This window comes from Camellia sinensis, chromosome 10, assembly GCF_055761805.1.
Source record: "Camellia sinensis isolate YWXY chromosome 10, ASM5576180v1, whole genome shotgun sequence".
NCBI lineage: Eukaryota > Viridiplantae > Streptophyta > Magnoliopsida > Ericales > Theaceae > Camellia > Camellia sinensis.
This window is the reverse complement of record NC_138970.1, coordinates 24,642,254-24,665,623: the sequence shown is the minus strand read 5'-3', so window position 1 is coordinate 24,665,623 and position 23,370 is coordinate 24,642,254. Positions and strand designations below refer to the sequence as shown.

The 23,370-nt window shown below is 38.5% G+C and overlaps 2 long non-coding RNA genes across 4 annotated transcripts in view; one reads left to right on the top strand and one right to left on the bottom strand.

Moving 5' to 3' along the window:
• LOC145801028 (uncharacterized) overlaps positions 1-23,370 on the top strand; it is a 96,446-nt gene that overhangs the window by 21,170 nt on the left and 51,906 nt on the right. The gene's annotated exons all lie outside the window — the stretch shown is intronic.
• Positions 14,075-18,933, bottom strand: LOC145789173 (uncharacterized). Of its 3 annotated transcripts, none has more exons than XR_014341844.1 (3): positions 18,357-18,933; positions 18,020-18,286; positions 14,075-14,478 (listed from the first exon to the last, which is right to left on the bottom strand). It is a non-coding gene; the product is annotated as an uncharacterized LOC145789173 (long non-coding RNA). The 3 variants fall into 3 exon arrangements; XR_014341843.1 differs by lacking the exon at positions 18,357-18,933 and adding an exon at positions 15,131-15,251 and having other exon boundaries at positions 18,020-18,350; XR_014341842.1 differs by lacking the exon at positions 18,357-18,933 and having other exon boundaries at positions 18,020-18,350.

The following is a 23,370-nucleotide window of genomic DNA, read 5'->3' as shown; positions in this document are numbered from 1 at the left end:
GACCACACTGCCCGTTTAGTGATCAGCTGGAGAGCACAGGCAGAATAGATGGCTTTAGCAACCTGTAACAGAAAGAAAAAGCTCCGGCGGTGGTTCTTCCACCCGGGGGCACTCCGACGATCAAGTCAGTATATCTCTCAAAGATAATCAAATGCTAAACTGAATACTCAAAACATAAATTACATACCTTAGACCCACGGGGGTGCCTCTCTTTTATAATATACTCAATCCAAGTCTCACTAGAAGTATGACTTCTATGAACTCCAATTTAGTGCTTACTCTGGACTCTATAAGAGATAAAGATAAAACTCCCTAAGAGCTTTATCCTTATCTTGGTTAAGTCCCCTTTTTGTCTTAGGACTCTTGTCCCTTATCTGCTTATCTCGGATTCCGATATCTTCGGGGATAACCTCGGCCATTCCGAGATCATCTCGGCTTAACTACCAGGACACGTGGCACCTCGGCCAACACGTCGGCGTCACCATGCCACGTGTTGGTATTCAGAAAATACATCCCCACAACTGCCCCCTAGGTTCTATTACCTCGGCATTCTGAGGTGATGGAACCTATTCCGATATTTTGCCATTTCTTTTCTAAGTAATGGTTCAAAAACTGTTTAGCCGAGATAATCCTCTTCCAGCCGACGTGTTCTCTTCGGAGAACAAGGTTTCGATCGTACTTTTCCACGTGCATGAGCTGTCATGCATATCTAACCGTTCTTTTTCACGTGTTTTGTTTTCATTGGAGCGTGTCTGTGACGCGCCTGAAAGCTGTCTGTTCGTTCGTCTGCGCCGTCTGACGCGTGCGTTGCTCTAGGCGCAATAATTGCCCTAATTTTGCCGCCGTTTCAAATTTTTGACAAAACTCTTTTTTGCCTCTACTTTTCCTTCACTTTTTCATTCTGTCTTCTTGCTCTTTTCCTCTCTGAAAGCTCTTTCTTCTTCGAATCCGCCATTGCTTCGATCTCTCTTCTCGAACTGCTCTTAATCCCTCATTCTTGCGAAGCCTTCTTTGCTGTTGCAACCAATTTTTGAGCTCGGCGAACATTGCCCCGACTTCACTTGTTCCGGTAAGATTCATTCCCTTCAATGTTAATTTCTCTTTCTGCGCTTTTGTCTGCCTGTTGCCATTACTGATCTTGTTCGAAGCCTTGGGTTTATTTGTATCTTGAATTTGTGGCTATTCCTTGAACTTCTATACTTTTTCACCATTATCTTTGCCACTGTTCTTGATTTTTTTTTTACTTTTGTATCTCTATTGTTTCTGAGAGCTATACCTCTGTTCTTGAATCTGAAACTTCGTCTTTTTTTTCTCGTTTTTGTATCTGCCCCGGATCTGTGCCTTCAATCTTGGTCTTTAGAGTTCTTAGGTTTGGGATTTGTGCGTAGAACCTTCAAATTTAGGGAAAACTGAAATAAGCCTTATCAGCCATTTCTTAGATTTTTACCGAGGTTCTTGTAACCCTTCCTAAAAACGCCCATCTTCTGAAACATATTTTAAATTGACATAATGGGTATATGGAGGCATAGGGTAAATACCCCAACAAAACTTGAATACTTTAGGCAGGAATTCTCTATCCCAGCCGATGTTCATCTTAAACTAGCTGGGGACAGTGATACCATCATGCCCACAGACCATACGATGCCCTTTCCTATAGTAGCTTTCACCGAATGTGGACTTCGGCTTCCACTTGATCCCCTGTTTCGCGAAGTTCTTTATTTCTACAAGCTAAACCCCATGCAACTTACTATCAACTCTTATAGGGTGATTAATGGTATTATAGCCTTAGCTAGGCAAGAGAACCTTAGAATTACCCTGGCCGACCTTCAATACTGCTATACCATGTGCCCTCTTGACCTGAAGGATAGGGGTTTCGTTTATTACCTTAAGCCGAGATCTACTCAGTACAAAATTGTAGCCGACCTCCCAGACTCCAACAAGGGGGCTGGAGATGATTTTCTCATTGCTTCTGGAAATTGGGAATTTGGCCCTGATGAAGATGTCCACCTCTACCCTCTTCCTCGAACAATTACAGAGGGCAAGAGTAAGAGCCCTGAGTCAACACTTAGTTGTTTTTATTTAAGTCTTTAATATATTTTTTTGTTTCTGACGTCTGTTTCTCTGTCTTGCAGATCTTCGCCAGCCACCGAAAAATTTTCGTCAATCCTTCTTCCCAGGAACAGATCTAAAAACACTCCTTAACCTTCCAATCCATAAACGAAAAGCCCCACTGTTACTAAACTTCATCCCTACATACAAGTCCACTTTACCCGACGTCCCAAGAAAAAGGAAGAAGAGTCTTTCTCCACCCACAGCCACAACCTTAACTGCTTCCACATCCCGAACAGATCAAGAATCCACATCTGACCCAGCTGATTTTCCATCAACTTCGGCCCCCTACTTAATACCAATTCCTGAACGTAAACGTCGACGAAGGCTTGTAAAGACTGCCGAGATGGTTCGCCAAGGCCTGTCGTTCAAGACCTTCTCGCCGATCTTCCAACTGACGCAGAAGCCGCGCCAACGCAATCAATGCTCCCACCCAAACCAAAGAGAGTTAAAAAGGCTCAGCCTAAAGCCAAGGCTACAGATGCCGAAGCTGAGGATGCTGTGCCTATTTCAAAGCTGGCAGAAAGCAAAAAATCAACCTCTGTTTCCACCAAGAGGTCAGCTGAGGGTCAACCCTCAGGGTCTACTCAATCAAAGAGGCCAAGGTCATCGTCTGTGACGACCTCGGCTTCAAAGAAGCCCGACGTCCCTTGGGCCCCTGATCTATCCCTGGAGGATAGGCCCATTATGGCTAGTGAAAGTGTTGACGACATTAACGTTGGTGTCGCCCTCAGCACTGCTCTTCTCCTTCCGAATGACTTGGAGCGAAATGCTAAGCTTAGTGAGTATGAGAATTACGCTCTCATGCTCCAACACTCCGTCCAAGTAAGTATTTCTGTTTGTACTTGTGATTTTTTCTTCCGTTCTTCACTGAGAGTACTGTCTAACACTTTTGTTTTTTCTGCAGGCCATTCAGCATGCCCATTCATTTTCAATGCAATCTTTTGAAAATCGTCAAAGGTTGGTTGATATGAAAAGGGAAGCATCTTCCATGAAGAGAGAGATAAAGTCCCTCGAAGCAAAAATGAAAAAACTGGAGGATCAAGCCGAGGCTGCAACTAAAGTTCAAACTTTAGCTCTTGAGAAGGCCGAAGCTGCTGAGGCCGTTAGAAAAGTTGTTGAGGCCGAGAAAAGAGAGGCCGAGGCTCAGAAGGCCCAAGCGGAGAAAGAACTCCAGCAAGCTCTGGCCACGAAAGAGACCGAAGTCAAAGAGGCCGACGAAAAGGCCTACGCCCAAGGTATGGCCGACGTCGCAGAAGATTATAAGCTTCAAGTCAGGCAGGCATGCAACATGGGATTTTCCCTAGGTTGGATGTCCCTGATAAAGAAGCTTGATCTCCCTGTTGACTCGCCCCTTCGGAATGCTGATGTCATCCCTTTGCCATTTCCTCCACCTCCACCTGAAGGTGAATCAGAATCTGATGCTGACGCCGAGGATGAAGATAAGGAAACCAATGAAGAAGCCTTGGTGAGAAAACCCAAGGATGCCGTCGTAGCCAAGCCCCCTCCTCCTACTGAGCAGGTTATGGACTTAACTTTGGATGAGGAGGGTGATGAGGCCAAGGAGGCAACCAAGGAAACTGCCACTGGGCATCTATCGTCCAATCTTCTCTTGATAGAAAGAAGTGTTGAGGAATCACTAGCAGAGATTGATGCCGAGATACAAGCGGATAAAGTGGCCGACGAGGTTCCACCAGAATCGTCCGAGGTCCCAGTCCCTGCAGTGGCTAATAGTGAAGAATCTTGAGAAAATTGTCTTTTGTACTTTTTCCTTCTTTTCCTGTACCTTGCACTTTTGTACTCGTTTAATTTTTGGACAATGCAAAACTTCTTCTTATGGCCGACGTGGTTTTTTCAGTATATAATTGCAACTGTTCTTTTCTACGGATGTTTTAATCTTGTGATGTTCTGTTGACTAGTTTCTGCATAGTCTTGTATTTAGAAGTTCTTTATGTCGCTTCCTTTGTGCAATCTTCTCGGGGTTACATACCTCGGGTATAACTATAAAACTTAAACTTCGGCAAGATACCGACCTGCAAACTTTTCATGAATTTTAACAAGTATAAAACATATATTTCTGAATGTAAATTGTGCAAGTTTCTTCTCAAATAAGTATCAAACAGTGATCTTGATCTATCTTACTTGTAAATTGTTACAAATTTTCAACAAGTAGTAAACAATATACTTAGCCTCTATATCAACCTATAAATTTCTGTACACCTCAGCGGGTGATCATATGTCGGCTTAACATAGACTTGTGAATTGCTACAAATTTCAACAAGTGTTAAGCATCTTCCCTAGGGTTTAAGCAACTCACACATTGCTATGAGAACTTAAGCAATAACCTCGGCGTATCTTCAACTTGTAAATCGCTACAAATTTTAACAAGTGAAGATAAGGAATCAGCTTAATTCCAACTTGTAAATTGCTACAAATTTCAACAAGTGAATTAAAGAATAATCTCGGCTTAACTTCAACTTGTAAATTGCTACAAATTTCAACAAGTGAAGATAAGGAATCAGCTTAATTCCAACTTGTAAATTGCTACAAATTTCAACAAGTGAATTAAGGAATAATCTCGGCTTAACTTCAACTTGTAAATTGCTACAAATTTCAACAAGTGAAGATAAGGAATCAGCTTAATTCCAACTTGTAAATTGCTACAAATTTCAACAAGTGAATTAAGGAATAATCTCGGCTTAACTTCAACTTGTAAATTGCTACAAATTTCAACAAGTGAAGATAAGGAATCAGCTTAATTCCAACTTGTAAATTGCTACAAATTTCAACAAGTGAATTAAGGAATAATCTCGGCTTAACTTCAACTTGTAAATTGCTACAAATTTCAACAAGTGAAGATAAGGAATCAGCTTAATTCCAACTTGTAAATTGCTACAAATTTCAACAAGTGAATTAAGGAATAATCTCGGCTTAACTTCAACTTGTAAATTGCTACAAATTTCAACAAGTAAAGATAAGGAATCAGCTTAATTCCAACTTGTAAATTGCTACAAATTTCAACAAGTGAATTAAGGAATAATCTCGGCTTAACTTCAACTTGTAAATTGCTACAAATTTCAACAAGTGAAGATAAGGAATCAACTTAATTCCAACTTGTAAATTGCTACAAATTTCAACAAGTGAATTAAGGAATAATCTCGGCTTAACTTCAACTTGTAAATTGCTACAAATTTCAACAAGTGAAGATAAGGAATCATCTCGGCTTAACTTTGCCTGAGCTTGACTTGGGTTCACATTAATTATGTCTTCAATACTCATCAATGCATAACTTTATTACTCATACATGTTGAAAGGATTCTGAAAAAACTTTATTGATGATATCGGCCAAACAGTGATGTATATCTAATGATAGAAAAATTTCAAATTACAAGTATTCCAAGGTCTGGGCAATGCTTTGCCCTTATTGTCCTCAAGCCGATAAGCTCCATTGCCTAATACTGAAGTAATTCTGTAGGGTCCTTCCCAGTTTGGGCCAAGCTTGCCCTCCCTGGGATCCTTCTTGTTCCCGACGACTTTCCTTAGTACTAGGTCGCCGACTTGAAAATCTCTTGGATTAACCTTCTTGTTGTAAGCTCTGGCAAGCTGTTGCTGGTACACTGCGAGCTGAATTGCAGCTTTCTCTCTTCGTTCTTCCAACAAATCCAGGTTTCGGGCTAAGAGTATGTCATTGGTGCCATTCTCTACTCCCTGGGTTCTGATCCCTGGGATGCCGATCTCCAATGGGATGACTGCTTCTGTGCCATAGGCCATGGCAAAGGGGGATTCTCCTGTTGATCTTCTCGGCGTAGTCCGATATGCCCAAAGTACGTTGGGCAACTCGTCCACCCACTTTCCTTTTGCTGCCTGCAGCCTCTTCTTTATTCCATCCAGGATTACTTTGTTGGATGCCTCTGCTTGCCCATTGCTTTGAGGAAACCTTGGTGTTGAGAAATAATTCTTGATCTTGAATTTTGCACAAAAGTTTTTAATAAGTTTGCTGTCGAACTGTGTTCCGTTGTCGGCAACTATTGCTCTTGGAATCCCAAATCTGGTGATAATGTTTCTCCATATAAAATTTTTGACGTCCACATCTCGGATTTTGGCAAGAGGTTCTGCCTCTATCCATTTTGTAAAGTAGTCAGTTGCTACCAGCAAGTATTTTCTCTGCCCAGTTGCCTGGGGAAGTTGTCCAACCAGATCCATGCCCCATTGGGCAAACGGCCAAGGGCTGGATACTGGGTTCAGGTCGGCAGCTGGCTGATGTATCAAAGGTGCAAACCTTTGACATTGTTCACACTTCTTTACATAGGCTTCGGCATCCTTTTGCATGTAGGGCCACCAATGCCCCTGGGTAATGGCCCTGTGGGCTAACGATCCGCCCCCAGCATGGCTTCCACAAATTCCTTCATGAATCTCGTAAAGAAAATCTTCAACCTGCAAAGGGTGTACGCACCTTAAAAGTGGTCCAGTGAAGGACCTCCTGTAGAGATGGCCTTCTGCTGTTAGACTGAATCTGGCCGATTTCAGTCTAATTTTATGTGCTTCTTTATGGTCTTCTGGCAGCTTCCCCTCTTTTAGGAATGCAATGATTGCATCCATCCAGCTTGGTCCCAAGTCTACGCACATTGCTTCTTGTTTGGTGCTTTGTTTGTCTATGCTCGGGGCCGACATGTAATCGATCATAATTGTCCTTGTTTTTCCAGTTTGAATTGAACTGGCCAGGTTAGCCAACGCGTCGGCGTGGGTGTTGTCATCTCGGCTAACTTGGAGTAATCTGCAGTTCTGAAATAGGGCTGCCAGTCGGACGACTTCCTTTGCATATGCCGACATTCTTTCGTCTCTGGCTGCAAATTCTCCTGTTGACTGGTTAACAATGAGTTGTGAATCACAAAAAACAATTACCTCGTCTGCCTCTGCTGCTGCTGCTAGCTTTAGCCCTGCAATTAATGCTTCATATTCTGCTTCATTGTTGGAGGCTTTGAACCCCAGACGGATGGACTGTTCTACAATTTCTCCATCTGGAGATATCAGCAGTACTCCTGCTCCTGCTCCCTGGCGGTTTGAACTTCCATCGACGAATAGTCTGAATGAATCGCCGATGTAGATGCTGCATGGTCTGAGCTTTTCTTTCTCTTGCTTTTTTGTCTTTGACTGGGATTCTTTTTGCTTGTTGGGGCGATGCTCATCTCGGCTCGACGGAGCCCGAGGTGTGATGGCTTCAGGTGTGAGTTCTGCGACGAAGTCGGACAAAACTTGGCCTTTTATTGCTGTTCTCGGCCTAAATTCTAGGTCAAACTGGCCCAGTGTTACTGCCCATTTTGCTATCCTTCCTGTTAAGTCTCCTTGATGTAACAAGGACTTCAGTGGGTGCTCTGTTAGGACCACAATCTTGTGTGCCTGAAAGTAATGGCTCAATTTCTTTGAAGCCATTACCAAGGCTAGCATTAATTTTTCCAGTGGTAGGTATCTTGTTTCTGCGTTAGCCAAAGTCTTACTTACATAATAGACAGCCTTCTGCTCCCCTTTTTCCTCTCGGATTAGCACTGCACTGACTGCGTGTTCAGAGACTGCTAAGTACAAAAACAATTCCTCCCCTGGAACTGGGTTAAAAAGGACCGGGGTTGTGGTCAAGTACTTTTTTAGGTCGGCTAAGGCAGCTTCACATTCTTCTGTCCATAGGAAGTCTGTGGCTTTTTTCACCAGGTTAAAGAAGGGTCTGCACTTGTCTGAGCTTCTGCTGATGAATCTGTTTAGGGCTGCGGCCCTTCCAGTAAGCACTTGAACTTGTTTTGCCGATGTCGGACTCTGTAGTTCTAGGATGGCCTTGATTTGGTCTGGGCTGGCCTCAATGCCCTTTCTTGTTACCAGATATCCTAAAAATTTACCTGACCCAACTCCAAAGGCACACTTCGAGGCGTTGAGTCGGAGCCGATATCTTTTGAGTATGTCAAAGACCTCTTTTAGGTCGGCAAGATGACCTTCTGATTTCTTGGTCTTTACGACCATGTCATCGATGTAAACTTCTACCGTTTTGCCAATCAGGTGTTTAAACATCTTTGTCACTAACCTCTGATAGGTCGCTCCTGTGTTTTTCAGCCCAAAAGGCATTACCTTGTAACAGTACAGGCCTTTCGGGGTGATGAACGCGGTCTTCTCCTCATCTTAAGGGTACATAGCAATCTGGTGGTATCCTCTTTATATATCTAAAAAACTCATCCTTTCATGTCCCGAAGTGGCGTCTACCAGTTGGTCGATTTTGGGCAGAGGGAAGCTATCTTTGGGGCAAGCTTTGTTGAGGCTGGTAAAGTCTACACAAACCCTCCACTTGCCATTCTTATTTTTTACTACTACTGTGTTGGACAGCCATGTTGGGTACTGAACTTCTCGGATGGCCCTGGCTTCAAGGAGTCTGTCTACCTCTTCCTCTACTGCTTCGACGTGCATCAACGTCGGCCTTCTGGCTCGTTGAATCACAGGCTTTGCCGATCTGTCGACATTCAGACTGTGGCAGGTGACCTCGGGGTCAATGCCATGCATTTCATAAGGTGTCCAGGCGAACGCCTCTATGTTTGCCCTTAAAAAATCTTCCAGTTCTTTTTCCTCTTCTCTAGCTAAGCCTGAGCCGAGAAGAAAAAATCGTTCTTCGTCGCCCTCCTGGACGAGGATTTTCTTTAGCGCCTCTTCGCTTTTCTCGGCTGGTTCTTTCCCGACGTCTTCTAGGACTTCCATGTCCTCATCTTCAACTTCTGCTTTCTTTGGCTCCCGTATACTACAGGTGGATTTTATTGCTGCCATGGAGCAAGTTTTGGCTTGTAGTTGATCCCCTCTAACTTCTTCAATCCCATGCTCTGTTGGGAACCGGAGTAGTTGATGCAACGTCGAGGGAACTGCCCCCATTGCATGCAACCACGGCCTTCCCAAGATGATGTTGTATGGTGAGGGTGTGTCAATTACCAGGAATTCCGTCCTGATCTTCTTAGTGCCGGCTTGTACTTCTAAGCTTGTTGCACCCAGTGGCCATGTCGGTGTTCCGTTAAAGCCGACCATCGGGCCGCTTGATTGTTCTAGGTCATCGGGGTGAAGGCCTAGCTCTTTGTAACATCTGACATACATGATGTCACAGGAGCTGCCTTGATCTATTAGGATGCGTTTTACTTGGCACTCCCCAACCTGGAGGGATACTACCAAGGCATCATTATGCGGATGTTGGACCAGTTCTAAGTCGGCTTCAGTAAATGCTATCATTGGCCCTTGGCATTCTTCTGGCCGATGTCTCTTTTCCCCGACTTGGTAGATGTGTTGTAAATGTCTTACCCTCTGGGTTTCTCCTCTGACTTCGTTTTCGTTGACCCTTGAGTGGATCACATTAACCACCCTCGGTTCTCCTGCTTGTGGTGGCTGTGCTGGGGGAGGGGGTGCTGCTAGTGCTTGAGGCAACCTTGCCTGCTCTTCCCTTGTTCTGGCCTCATCGACCAGGTCCCTCAGAAGGCCTTGTCTTACCAGGTCCTCCAAGTGTGCTTTTAAGGCTCTGCAACGTTGAGTTGGATGCCCTTCTTCATTGTGGTAGGCACAACGTCTACCAACGTTCCTTCCCATGAATTCCCCCGGTGCTCTTGCCGGAGCCCTGAAATAAGGTTGATTTCGAATCCGATCTAAGATTTTATGGATTGGGATCCGGAATACCGTGGTTACCTCCTGTTTATTTCTTAATTCTATTTCTTGTTTGGTCGGCCCATTGTTGACTCGGCCTCGCTTTGGCGAGCCGTTTCCCTTTTCTTGTTTCACCTATTTGTTTCCCGATGTATCTTCTTCGGCCCTGGCGTATTTCTCAATTCTTGCCATGAGTTCTTCCATGCTTTTTGGCAATGTTTTTGCCAAAGACTTCCGTAGTGGGCAGTCATCTTTCAGGCCGTTCTTAAAAGACACGACTGCTACTTCCTGGTTGCATTCGGGTATTCGGTTGAACACCTCGTAGTACCTCTTCGCATAGGCCCTAAGGCCTTCTTCCTTGGTGATTCGTAGAGCCATCAAAGCATCAACCCTCAGGGGTTGCAGTTTGTTGGTCACGAACCTGGCCACAAACATCTCGGCCAAGCCTTCCCATGTCTTTATGCTTCCTTTTGGTAACTTATGGAACCAATCAGATGCAATTTCCCCGAAGGATGAGGGGAATACTTTGCAGAGCAACGGCTCGTTCCCGCTATATAATGCCATTGAATTTAGGTATAGCGCAACATGAAAGTTTGGATCTGACTTACCATCATAGATTTGAAACCTCGGCATACTGAATCTCTTGGGCGGTTCGAATTTGTCCAGTTCCATCGAGAAGGCTGTCTTCGGTTTTACTGGGGAGTTTACCTCGGCTTCTGCATTCTGCTGCCTCTTTTTGAGGTAGTCCCTTAGGTCTTCTTTGCTCCTCCCTGGAGCTCGGCTGTCTTTGGATTTTAGTCTTTTTGGTACACTGCTTTCGGCCTCGTGGTGGGTCCGTTTGGATCTTTCTTCATGGGTTGTGTCAAAATGGAGTACTTGCCCCTGAACATGTCGATGTTCTTTGGGGTCTGGGTTCTTCATGTGGTGTGTCCTTCGGGACTCTTCTTCCCTCGGCTTTTCCCGTCCGACTTCTCTGGAAGGCCGGTGAGAATGCCTTCCGCTCCTGGTATGCTGAGGGACCTCGGGGATTGTTTTTCTTTCACCCTTCTGAGTGTTGGTCGCTGGCATCGGCGTATCTTGCAGCGGGTATGGTGGCTGCATAACATTATTCTGCATCATGAAGTTGACGACTGACTGAAGGTCCGCCAACTTGTTTGCTAGTTCTTTCACTTCCTCATCCCTCCGTAGGCACCTGTCCCTCCATACCTGGAGGTTATCTTCATTGTAGTACTTTCCTTGGTTTGTTCTTTTTGACGTGTCGCCTTCTGGGATGACGTCGTTCTCTCTGTGACCCTGGTCACGGGCTTCTGCATTGTGGTTGTCTCCTTCAATGTCAAGGTCAATTGGTCTGCCACTCCCAGTGGGGGTGTCATCCCCAATATTTTCCTGTTGTCCGTTACTGGCCATCTATTCTTCCTTCGTTCCCACAGACGGCGCCAAATTGTGTGGGTAAAAATCTGACCACACTGCCCGTTTAGTGATCAGCTGGAGAGCACAGGCAGAATAGATGGCTTTAGCAACCTGTAACAGAAAGAAAAAGCTCCGGCGGTGGTTCTTCCACCCGGGGGCACTCCGACGATCAAGTCAGTATATCTCTCAAAGATAATCAAGTGCTAAACTGAATACTCAAAACATAAATTACATACCTTAGACCCACGGGGGTGCCTCTCTTTTATAATATACTCAATCCAAGTCCCACTAGAAGTATGACTTCTATGAACTCCAATTTAGTGCTTACTCTGGACTCTATAAGAGATAAAGATAAAACTCCCTAAGAGCTTTATCCTTATCTTGGTTAAGTCCCCTTTTTGTCTTAGGACTCTTGTCCCTTATCTGCTTATCTCGGATTCCGATATCTTCGAGGATAACCTCGGCCATTCCGAGATCATCTCGGCTTAACTACCAGGACACGTGGCACCTCGGCCAATACGTCGGCGTCACCATGCCACGTGTTGGTATTCAGAAAATACATCCCCACAGTTTGTTTTATGTCTTTGTGACCAATCTTCTTTCTTTTTTTTTTTCATCAAATTTGTTCACCAATTTAGATCAAAAGGTTGATTTAATAAAGCTTACTCCAATGATGAGAGTCAAAATTTTCATCAAATATTTTTTAAAATACTTAACCTATCATGAAAACCTATCATTTAGCCAATTCAAATTAAAAAAAAAAAAAAAATTCCATACCTTCATGTTTTTAACAATTTAATCAAATTTAAGTAAAAAAATAGTTGGTGGAAATTTGATGAAATTTAGTACCACCGAAACAAGGCCAACCTTGTACAACTGCTTTGAGATGTAAAGAAAGTGGAGGGAGAGTTAGCTTGCTTACTTGGTGTACAAAGTATTTGTTTGGTGTGCCAACCAGTGAAAGTTGGAATTACCAAACGTGGCCTTAATATTGTTTTCTAAATTCATTTAAATTATTCATGTTAATCACATTAGGTTGTCAGTTATAGATCATTTAACTATATAATGCATAAGGACAATTCTAAACACGCATAAGCTATGTCTCATTTGGTAGCGTCGTCAATTTCAAGTTTTCTATTTGTAAAAAACATGCATATAAAAATATTTTGAAAATAAATTAAAATAAAAAATAAAGAAAAAATGTTTGATGAGTTGCAAAAGATGGTGGATAGCAGTGAAGGGTGGACAGATGTGGTGGTCGAAGTGTCGTCGGAGATCATGGGGTAGTCAGAGGGTCGTTGGAAGTGGTTGGAGCTTGATGAAGGTTGGCCGGTGGTGGTGGGAGAGGGAGGAGAGTAAAAATTAATTCTAAAAACAAGTAAAAACAAATATATATATATATATATAAATTTTCAAAATTTTAGAATCAATTTCACTTTCTTAAAATCAAAAATACCGTAACAAACAAGTTTCATTTTCGATTTCTAAGAATAATGAAAAGGAAGTTTTTGTACTACTAATTTATTAGTTTCAGCTCAATCTTTGGTAGCCATGAAATGCACTTTGTTGTGGATTCTAGGGAGCAGTAGTGTTTGTCAAGATTTTATTTAGTATTTATTTTTTAAAGGTGATAAATTTTAAATATTTGTAATCACTTAAAAATAACAATGATATCTCCAAAATTTGATAAACATTAGTGAGAGTGGAATTCAAAATATTTAAATTTACGATTCATCTCAAAATTCAGTCCCCTAACTATTAAAATGGATGAAAACAGGTCATGTTTTACCATCATTCTAGATACGTCATAGTTTATTGAGATAAAAGTTGGGAGGTTCAATCAGATAATCTCGTATGACATTGTTATCTTTTCTTTCATATCTAGATTATTATTATTATTTTATTTTTATTTTTTTGCCAATGGCTCAAAAGTAAAATGTGTGGGATTTTGTTTCTAGTTTAAATCATTCTTTATATTTTTTGAGCTCTCATTCTTTAAAGTTGGAACTACCAAATGTGGCCTTAACTACTCAAAAAGTATTTTATAAGGGTGCGTTTGTTTGGACAAACTGGATAAGGAGAAATTGTAATCCATCGGACTATTAGTTCTGAGATACATTGTTCCGGGACTATTTGGTTGGACTAAATTGGTATCCTATGTTTGTTTAGTCATGGGATTAGATGTCTGGATTGAACTATTTTTAGTTATTTAAAGTTTGTTTGAAATATTATGGAGAAGGATAAATGCACAAAATGACTATTTTATCCTTTTCGATTATTTACTAAAGTAATAACAATATTAAACAAAGCTTTAATATTTTAATTATTTTTAGCTAGATTAAATAAAAATTTGTTTTATTTTATTTTTTGCACAATATTTTAATTATTTTAATTTATTATTTTCAATCAAATTAAATTTATAATTTATAATTTATATTTTTTATTTAATATATAATTTTAAATTAACAACACTAAAAAAATAATTTAATTTAATATGTAAATTTAATATTTTAACAACACTAAAAAAATTTAATTTTTAAGGCCATAATTTATAATTTATTATTTTTAATTAAATTTAATTTTTAATTTATAACTTATAATTAAATTTTTTTATTTAATATATAATTTTAAATTAACAACACTAAAAAAATTATTTATAAATGTTTAAAAGACTATTTTATCATTTTCTAATTGTTTGCTAAGTAATAACATGGAGGGTAAAATGGACATTTCACAAAATAATTCCATGGGATACCAATCACATGGTTTCTATCCCACCTCCCTATGGAATAGGATAGTCCCATATTTGTGGGATTAATAGTCCGAAGTCCGGAGCAAAAAAAATGAAACAAACAATGGACTATTAGTCCGGTGGGACTAATAGTCCAATCCCACTCTCTAATCCTTCAAAACAAACACACCCTAAATTCATTAAAATTATTCATGTTTTTCACATTAGGTTGCCACTTATCGATCATTTGACTATACTAGTTGGACCTCCACACGCCATGGGTCGCATTATCATTGATGAAAATAATAAGGAAAAGATGCAGTGTGTGTTTTTTTTTTTTTTTTTTTTTTTTTTTTGAGAGAAATTCTCCAATGCAAAATATACAATATTTCTTCTTTTCCGTCCTATCAATCATAACCATATCTTATATTTCACGAAATTGGCCCCCTTGTCTTCAAATGAAACTCAGTGGGTTAACCGGTTGGAAGGATTGTTTTATGTTTCTTCTTTTTCCTTCTCTCTATGCTGCCACTGCTTCCAAAGGTGGAACTGGAAACAAATCCACCTTCAAGTTTTCTCTGCAAAGTTAATTGGAAAATAGCATTAGTTATTGCGTGGGCACAAATGATGTAGTGAGAGTAAAAATGTATAATGATGTAGTGAGAGTGAAAATGTATAAAAGATTTGATTAGTTATGTTTAAGCAGTTGGAAGGTTATCCAAACACAAATTAGAACAGAAGGTGTGGAATTTGCCTAATAATACTATTTTTTAAGTGAGGAAGAGAATGAGATTACACTATCATTTGTTCTTCATATCTGGATAGTGTAGGATTTGCATAGGTGGTGGAATGAGATAAGATGGTTGCTGCTAGTGGTGCCTGGTAAGTTGGGTATGCTAGCTAAAATGCTGCATGGCCTCTGTTCTGTCTTGATGCAGGTTGTATCTTGCGGGGTTATAATGGAAGAAAATAAGAGGGGTAGAAGCGTGAACGAACAGAGAGCAAAATGGCAAACATCAACAAAGAACGACTTTGAAGCAGTAACTAAGAGGACATATGAGAGCCCATGAAAACCACTTAAATCAAAACAAAAACATCAACAATCTAACAAAGCAACAAGAAATTAATCAATATATATTATACTTTCATCTATTGTTCCATTATCTTCACTAATTTTCTCAACAACCAAAAATGATTAGATAAGTAGGGTTCCATTTACACTTAACTAACCATTGGCACATTGACAATCAGAGGGTCATCCTTGCAAAGCCTCATCTTCACTATTCCCATCAACCACTAAGCTTCACCTTTTTTATGTCACTAAATCCATTTCTGAACTGTGTGCCAAAGTCTGAAGAAAATGCAAAATCAAAGCAAAAACACAGCAAAATCTGAAGGAAATGCAAATCAAATGAAGAACATGAGGGTGGAAATTGTGACCATGGAGATTCCAAATGGAAAAATTACCAAATCAGAGCAAAATGCATAACAAGAGAGAGATGCTTGAGAGTGAGACAATCAATGTAAGTTTTCTGTATTTCAGTATATTCAAATTGTGTATTTGATTACAACTAGACCTTACATTATATAGCCCTAACTCCTAAACCAAAAAGGACTCTAATACAATCACTCATCTAATAGGACTCTAACATGAACAACCACAATCATGCCTAATTTGTAAGATTCACAATGTGATGTCAACCTGTAATAATCCAAAGTTTGAGACAGAGGGGTCAATTACTGGTGGACTTGAAAACAGAACACAGAGAACCGAAGATAGAGAGAGCAAAGACCAGACAACAAGACCAGAGACCAAAGAGAGAGAGCGAAGGCAGAGGCCGCGAGAGAGTGCAAGAGATCCCTCAAGCCCAAACTAGACTTGGGACTTCATATATATGTTGCCATTGCATGTTAGAAAATTACAAGCTTCTTGACAATAAGCCTCCAATGAAAGAACAAATCAATCAATAAAGAAAAATAATTCTTTGCATAGTTCAAATTAAAGAACACTATGGTTCTTTCTATTTTGTTGTCCATGTTTTGAGCAACATTGTAATAAAGCACAAATCTTTTTGGACGTTTGGAATTTTTACAGACCAGAATTTCTGCTATATTTTTGCATACAACTCCACAACTATTGACCCATGATATTTCATTGCCCTTTCATTTTATTAGAAATATATACATATATCAACAGGAAACAACCATAAACCAACAAGTAGCAACAGGAACAACTAATTGGCTGAATTGGAAATAAAGAAAAGCAAAAAAGCATGGGAAAAAAAAAAGAAGAAAAGAATGTGAGTAATTTTTTTTTTTTTTTTTTTTTTTTGGGGGGGGGGGGGGGGGAATGCTACAATGTGCACTTATACATGTAAGAAAAGTTACGATTTTTATGGTTAAAGTTACTATTTTTGGAGAAAGAATAATAAGACATGAAAAGTAAAAACCCCACCAAACCCTCAATGAAATTGGGAACTTTGGTTCACTTGAATTAGAGAAATGGGTATGCAAAAAGACAGAGATTGCTAACCAAGCAAGGGTTCTGAGTACTAAATCCAAAAGGGTTACAATCTTTTCATCAGACCAACCATTTCTATACCAATAAAAACAGTACAACAAACTAAGAACCAGGTTAAAGAGTGAAAGACCCAGACAACACAATAGAGTTTGTTTGTAGTAAAATATTTTAGTTTTTCTAGTACTCTGTTTTGAGAACAAATAACAAAAGCGAAGGAATACAAAAATAAATTACGGAAAATAAATTATAAGAGATTTCATTTCTGGTTTACTGGTTATGTTAATAACAACAAGAAAAATAAATTATACAGAAAACCAGGAGTAAATTTTTAAATGAAAATATAAAAAATAAAAAAAATCAACAAACAATCATTTCTAATGTCCCCCAATTCAAAATTCCAATTATCCAAACCACTGTCATCTCACAAGCAGACTAAAACTCCAAGTCAGTCAGAGATTTGGAACTATTGCATTAGCTTATTTGAATTGAAATATTTTGTTGAGAGAAATAAGAGTCCATCAATTGGACAGTTGAAGTTTAATTGATTAAAATATTCAACATGCAGCATGATAAAGTGCAAATAATACATCCAAACCAAATAATAGAATCCAAGAAAACATAAATTCACTTTAGATATTGACCATAGGTGTTCATGAACATTAGATTTAGAGACCAACCCAGATACTCTGATTGGCCTACAAATTGACTGTCTGTTAGTATCATGTATCATAGGTTAGCAGTCGAATTTACTAACCTCATGTTTGTATGGTCATTTACATTACAATATTCGTGAAAGTACCTCCACATGTGTTGACACATGCACACAAACTGGCGAATTAGTCACCTTCGAAGTTTGTTGTGGTATTGGCGTTTGTCTAGTCATATAATTTTTAGCTTCTCAACTTACCTTCAGTTCTAATTGAAATCCTTCTCTTAATCTCAGGACAAGCCTGAGCAACCAATTGAAGGCTGTCTTCCTGATGCTATAAAGGGTTAGTGTTGTTAACTATGTCCTAGTCACACTATATATTTATATCTTAAGGAAAAAAACAAATGAATTTAATTATAAACACCAAATTGTAAAACCGACTTAAACAGAATTTTCAGAATACGCCATCTACTAAATGTAATCTAACATTGATTTCTGGAAAATTAGGTAGATTATTGGTTTAGACTAAAGTCAATGGAGCAATCCAACATTTCAATATATCTGTTGTGTTCGTGGTCCAAGATAAGACGGGAGCATGTTCCAATTTCGTTTTACAAAATGGGAACAAAGTTACAGTCACTTGGTGGGCAATAATCAAACACTTGGTGAGCATGTTCCAATTGTTTGTGATGAATTTCTCACTTGAACCTAGAATCAAACACTTGGTGGGCAGAAATTTTAACAAATGTAAAAAAGGAGGAACTTCATCCCAAAACACAAATTCATGAACAGTTAATTTCAACAAGAAGAAATTAAATTCAATATAGGCACTAACCAAGCTCATAAACAGATATCTAAAAAACAATTTTCAATGAAGCAAACATATGACAACGGAAGAAAGAATTGGATTTCACAGCCACTAAAAAATGCATATTGAAGAATGTCATACCTCTTCTGTTTCGTTGACAAAACGCAGATTATTTTGCACCAACGCAATGAAACACTCAACACCTCTCAACATCGCAGAACTTATGTAACAAGCCTGGGTGAAAAGCTGCAGCAACACAGGTGGCAAGAGGTGATGTGATGCACAGCTTGCTAGAGAAGCTGCAATTGACGCGGAGCTTGCTGGAGCGTGATCAACAATCTTCAAGGAGGGTGAACTGGCCATTCAACTGGGTTAGACACACTGGTGTGGTGTCAGACACAGATTTTCCTGCTTTTATAGATAGTTATAGATAATGCACAACAAAAATTCTAAACACAACCCAGGGGTGAGTGGCAACCTGGTAGGCCTGGGTTTAAGCCCCTAGGTCTTTGGCTTCAACTCCTCTCTGGCCAATCTCCTGGATGTAGCACAGTTGGTTAGAAGGATGACTTGAAGGATACTTTATCAGTTACTTGGTGTGGGTTTAATTCTCTCTCATGAGTCCTGACTTAAGGGGAGCTTGCCTTGGGAGGTCGGGACAAGCAAGCTTCCAGGTTATAGTCTTTTACTCGGAACGGACAACAGGACACTCTGGTGATCTTCTCAAAGGGCGCTGCCTTGGACTGCAGGAGAGTGGGAGGATTTTCCTGTAACCAAAAAAAAAAAAAAATTCTAAGCATGCATAAGCTAGGTCTCGTTTGGTAGCAATGTCAATTTCAAGTTTTCTGTTTGCAAAAACACACGTAACATAACTTGTTTCAAATGTGTAATTCGCCCAAAACAAAAATAACATAACAAACAAGTTTCATTTTGTGCGGTGGAAGATTGATCTTTGGTCGTGATGGGGCATCACTGTTTTTATCTACATTCCTAATATGGCTGCCAGCAATGACATTATGCATAAAAATACTTGTTTTGCTATATCGTCCACCACGTGCTTCTCATTGCTCCATTTGCAATAACGCTGTAGAGAGGTTTGACCATCATTGAATGAGTTATGCCATTTTTTCTTGTCATATCCACTGACTCCCTAAATTTTTTCTGTGTAATGAATAAGCGGGTTAAGTATGCAACATTAACTTGTTTGATGAAATGCCTCAATAAAATTGCTGTTTTTCTGTGTGTTTATTCAACATTTGATTCTGAGCCTAATCAATTCCTAATCAACCCTAAACCTTTTCCTACCAAGACCTAACTTGAATGGTGCCTGATTGCTTTTCCTGAGCCCACTATGACTATTTCAATTTCCAGTGGAATGGTTACTTCAGTTTTCATTAGACGCTAAATTGCACCTCAAAGGACTTATTTTGACAATAGGGTTAAAAGTAAGTTTTTTTGAGTTTTTGACTTTTTTTTTTTTTTTTTGAGTCATATCACTTTTGTTACATTTATTTATTTTGATGATTTATTTAATTATGTTTTAATTTATTTAAAAGAGAAAAATAGAATTCAAAATTTATTTTGATGTTTTATTTAATTATGTTTAATTTATTTAAAAGAAAAAAATAGAATCCAAAATTTATTTTGATGATTTATTTAATTTTAATTTATTTCAAAAAGAAAAATAAAATCCAAAATTTCTTTTGATAATTTATTTAATTATGTTTTAATATAATCTAAAATTTATTTTGATGATTTATTTAAATTATGTTTTAATTTATTTGAAAGAGAAAAATAGAATCAAAATTTATTTTGTCCCATTATTTATCACCTAAACTTTTATCCTAAATATTATTTGAAAGTATTTAATATTTGCTTAAATCAGGAGTTCATTTCAACCCAAAAATAATGCCCAAACTAGAGGTTCAAACAGCCCAGCACAACAGCAGGCCAGAAGATTCAAGTGAAGGATATTCAAATTAGTAATGATAGAGTGGAAGATATTCAAATTAGTAATGATAGAGTGAAAGATATTCAAATTAGTAATGATAGAGTACAACGGCTATAAACGGCTATAAGTTTCATTATATATACCAAAACCTCTAATGTAAACAAGTTACAAAAAAAACCAGAAAATATTCTTTGATCTATAATTACTCACATCTATTCTCTGAAAAATTCTCTGAGAAGTGTTCTTCAATTTTTGTTTACATCCTCTTTCAGAAATTATACATTGAGACGTATAGCTTTAACCCCATCTTTCCTGTGTGAGGTTTACAGAAAAACCAGAGCTTCATTTTTATATCTATTTTTGAGAGATAATTCTTGTAACTTTCTATGAAAGCAAAAACACTTTCTTTTCAACCTTGTAAGTATGTAGTACACTCAATGTTCTTGACTTATAAAGTCTGTGTAAAATCCGTGGATGAAGCTCTATCTGTGAAAAGATTGCTAGCACCCTGTGAAGCAAGAGTATAGTGGAAAATCTCAAGTGAGGAGTGGACGTATGCTGAGTTGAAACCGAACCACTATAAATTTGTTTGCCTCTCTCTCCCTTATCTCTTTATTTTATTTTAAATTGCCATAGCTATATTTCACATTTTTACTGTGCTAAAATCATTAACTGACATAGTATTATTTTTATTTCATTAATTATATTTATATATTGTGCTAGTCATAATTTTTATTAGGGTATTATTAATTTTAATTGTAAAAACCTAATTCACCCTCATCTTAGATTGTCTTTTGGGTAGCAATTAGTATGAGAGCCTAGACTCTTGTTTTAGATTTAACCATCTAAGAGTTTCGATCTATGACAACCTTAGCTAGCACTGCTGAAGGACAAGCTGTGACGCCCTAAAAATCGAGAACATCAGATAATATATTAACCATGAAATACAGGTTTATCTAAGGTTACAAAAGTAGGAAACGTCACTAATGAGTCCTTTGACTAATAACCAAGCAAGATCCCAAGAAGGTTGAAGGAGTCAAAATAGCCTCCCTTCAAAATCCAACCACCTTAGATAGCAAAGCTACCTTTTTGACAGATCTTGACAATGTATTAACACAAGGCCTACATGAGTTGATCTTGGTGTGCCCGAAATTCGAAGAAATTCCCTAAGACAGGTCAAGAACAATTCTATTTTTGATGTCTTTTAGTTGATAGAATAGGTAGTCTTATAATAATATAACATAGTCGAGGCAAGGTAGTCTCTAACCGCAGGTCGAAACGCGTGGGTAAGGATTGAACCTAGGCTTTGATACCAAGTTGTGACGCTCCAAAAATCGAGAACATCAGATAATATATTAACCATTAAATACAGGGTTTATCTAAGGTTACAAGAGTAGGAAACGTCACTAATGAGTCCTTTGGCTAATAACCAAGCAAGATCCCAGGAAGGTCGAAGGAGTCAAAATAGTCTCCCTTTAAAGTCCAACTACCTTAGATAGCAAAGCTACCTTTTTGACAGATCTTGATAAGGTATTAACACAAGGCCTACATGAGTTGACAGAGTATAAGGATAGGTTACAAACGTTACATATATACAAATTACAAAAAAATCATGTCTTAAATACAACATGAGATCTATCACTTACAATCTCAAAACACGTTTACAAATTAGATTCTAATCCTCCTTGGGTAGCCGTACGTCCTCAAATGCTTCAACTTTGCCTTCGATCGGTCTAGTAGTTTTCAATACCTGGCATGAAATGCCATGAGCTTTGAATGCCCAGATATTAAAGACTATTAGACCGGTCGAAAGCAAAGTTGAAGCATTTGAGGACGTACGGCTACCCTAGGAGGATTAGAATTCTAGTTTGTAAATGTGTTTTGAGATTGTAAGTGATAGATCCCATGTTGTATTTAAGACATTATTTTTTGTAATTTGTATATATGTAACGTTTGTAACCTATCCTTATACTCCGTCAACTCATGTAAGCCTTGTGTAAATACCTTGTCAAGATCTGTCAAAAAGGTAGCTTTGCTATCTAAGGTGGTTGGACTTTGAAGGGATGCTATTTTGACTCCTTCGACCTTCTTGGGATCTTACTTGGTTATTAGCCAAAGGACTCATTAGTAACGTTCCTACTCTTATAACCTTAGATAAACCTTGTATTTAATGGTTAATATATTATCTGATGTTCCCGATTTTTGAGGTGTCACACAAGCCACCAATACGCCACTACTATTTGATGGAAACAACTATAGTCATTGGGAAGATAAGATCACCCTATACCTTCAAGCCACTGATTATGCCATGTGGATTATTGTCACCAAAGATCCAAAAATTCCTACCAAATTAGTAGATAATATTAGTGTATTTAAAACAGAAGATAAATGTGATGAGAGGAATCACAAATTATTGCAAGCTCAAACTCACCCTTGTTTATGGATTAGACTTAAGGAGTATAATAGAATTTCAAGTTGTGGTTTGGCAAAAGAAATTTGGGACAAACTAGAGGTAACATATGAAGGAACAAATCAAGTGAAGGAATCTCATATTGATATGCTTGTTCATAGTTATGAATTGTTTAAAATGAACTCTGATGAATCTATTTCAAGTATGTTTACTAGATTTACTGAAATTGTAAACTCTTTGAAATCTCTTGGCAAAATTTATACTAACAGTGAGTTGGTAAAAAAAATTCTTAGGTGTTTACCAAAGAATTGGGAAGCAAAGGTCACCGCCATTATAGAAGTCAAAAATCTCTCCACACTTGGATTGGATGAGCTTATGGGTTCCCTTATGACTCATGAGATCACCATGAAAGGACATGAGGATGTTGAAAACAAAAAGAAAAGTGAAATTGTATTCAAAGCATCATCAAATGAAAAAGAATATGAAAACTCCAGTGAGGATGAAAGCTATGCCATGTTTAGTAGAAATCTCAAAAAGCACTTCAAGAAAAACAATTATGGAGGAAAAAGACCTTTCAAAAAAGAGTACAACAAAGATAACAAGAAAGAACCTATTATTTGCTATGAGTGCAAAAATCCTGGACATATAAAGATGGATTGTCCAAAATTGAAAAATCATAGAAAAGACTACAAAAGAAACAAGAAGGCCATGGTAGCAGCTTGGAGAGAAAGTGAAGATGAAAGCTCAAGTGATAAAATTGAAAATGAAGTAGCCAACTTATATCTCATGACTCTTGAAGATGAAGACTTATGAGGTAACTACTCTTTATGAATAACTTGAAAATGCATTCCATGAACTACGAGACGAATTTAGAAAAGTTTGTGTAAAAAATAATGTGTCAAAAAAAATTGTTGCATCTTTATCTAGTAATGTAAAAGAATTAAAGAAAGAAAAAATTGTTTTGAAAAATGATTTTGACACCATCTCTAATGAGAAAACTGCTTTAAAAAATAATGTTGATGATTTAACAAAAACACTTGAAAATTTTGTAAAAAGTAGATATAATCTCAACATGCTTATTGAAAATCAAAGATGTGTTTTCGATAAAACGGGCATTGGATATGACTCTAT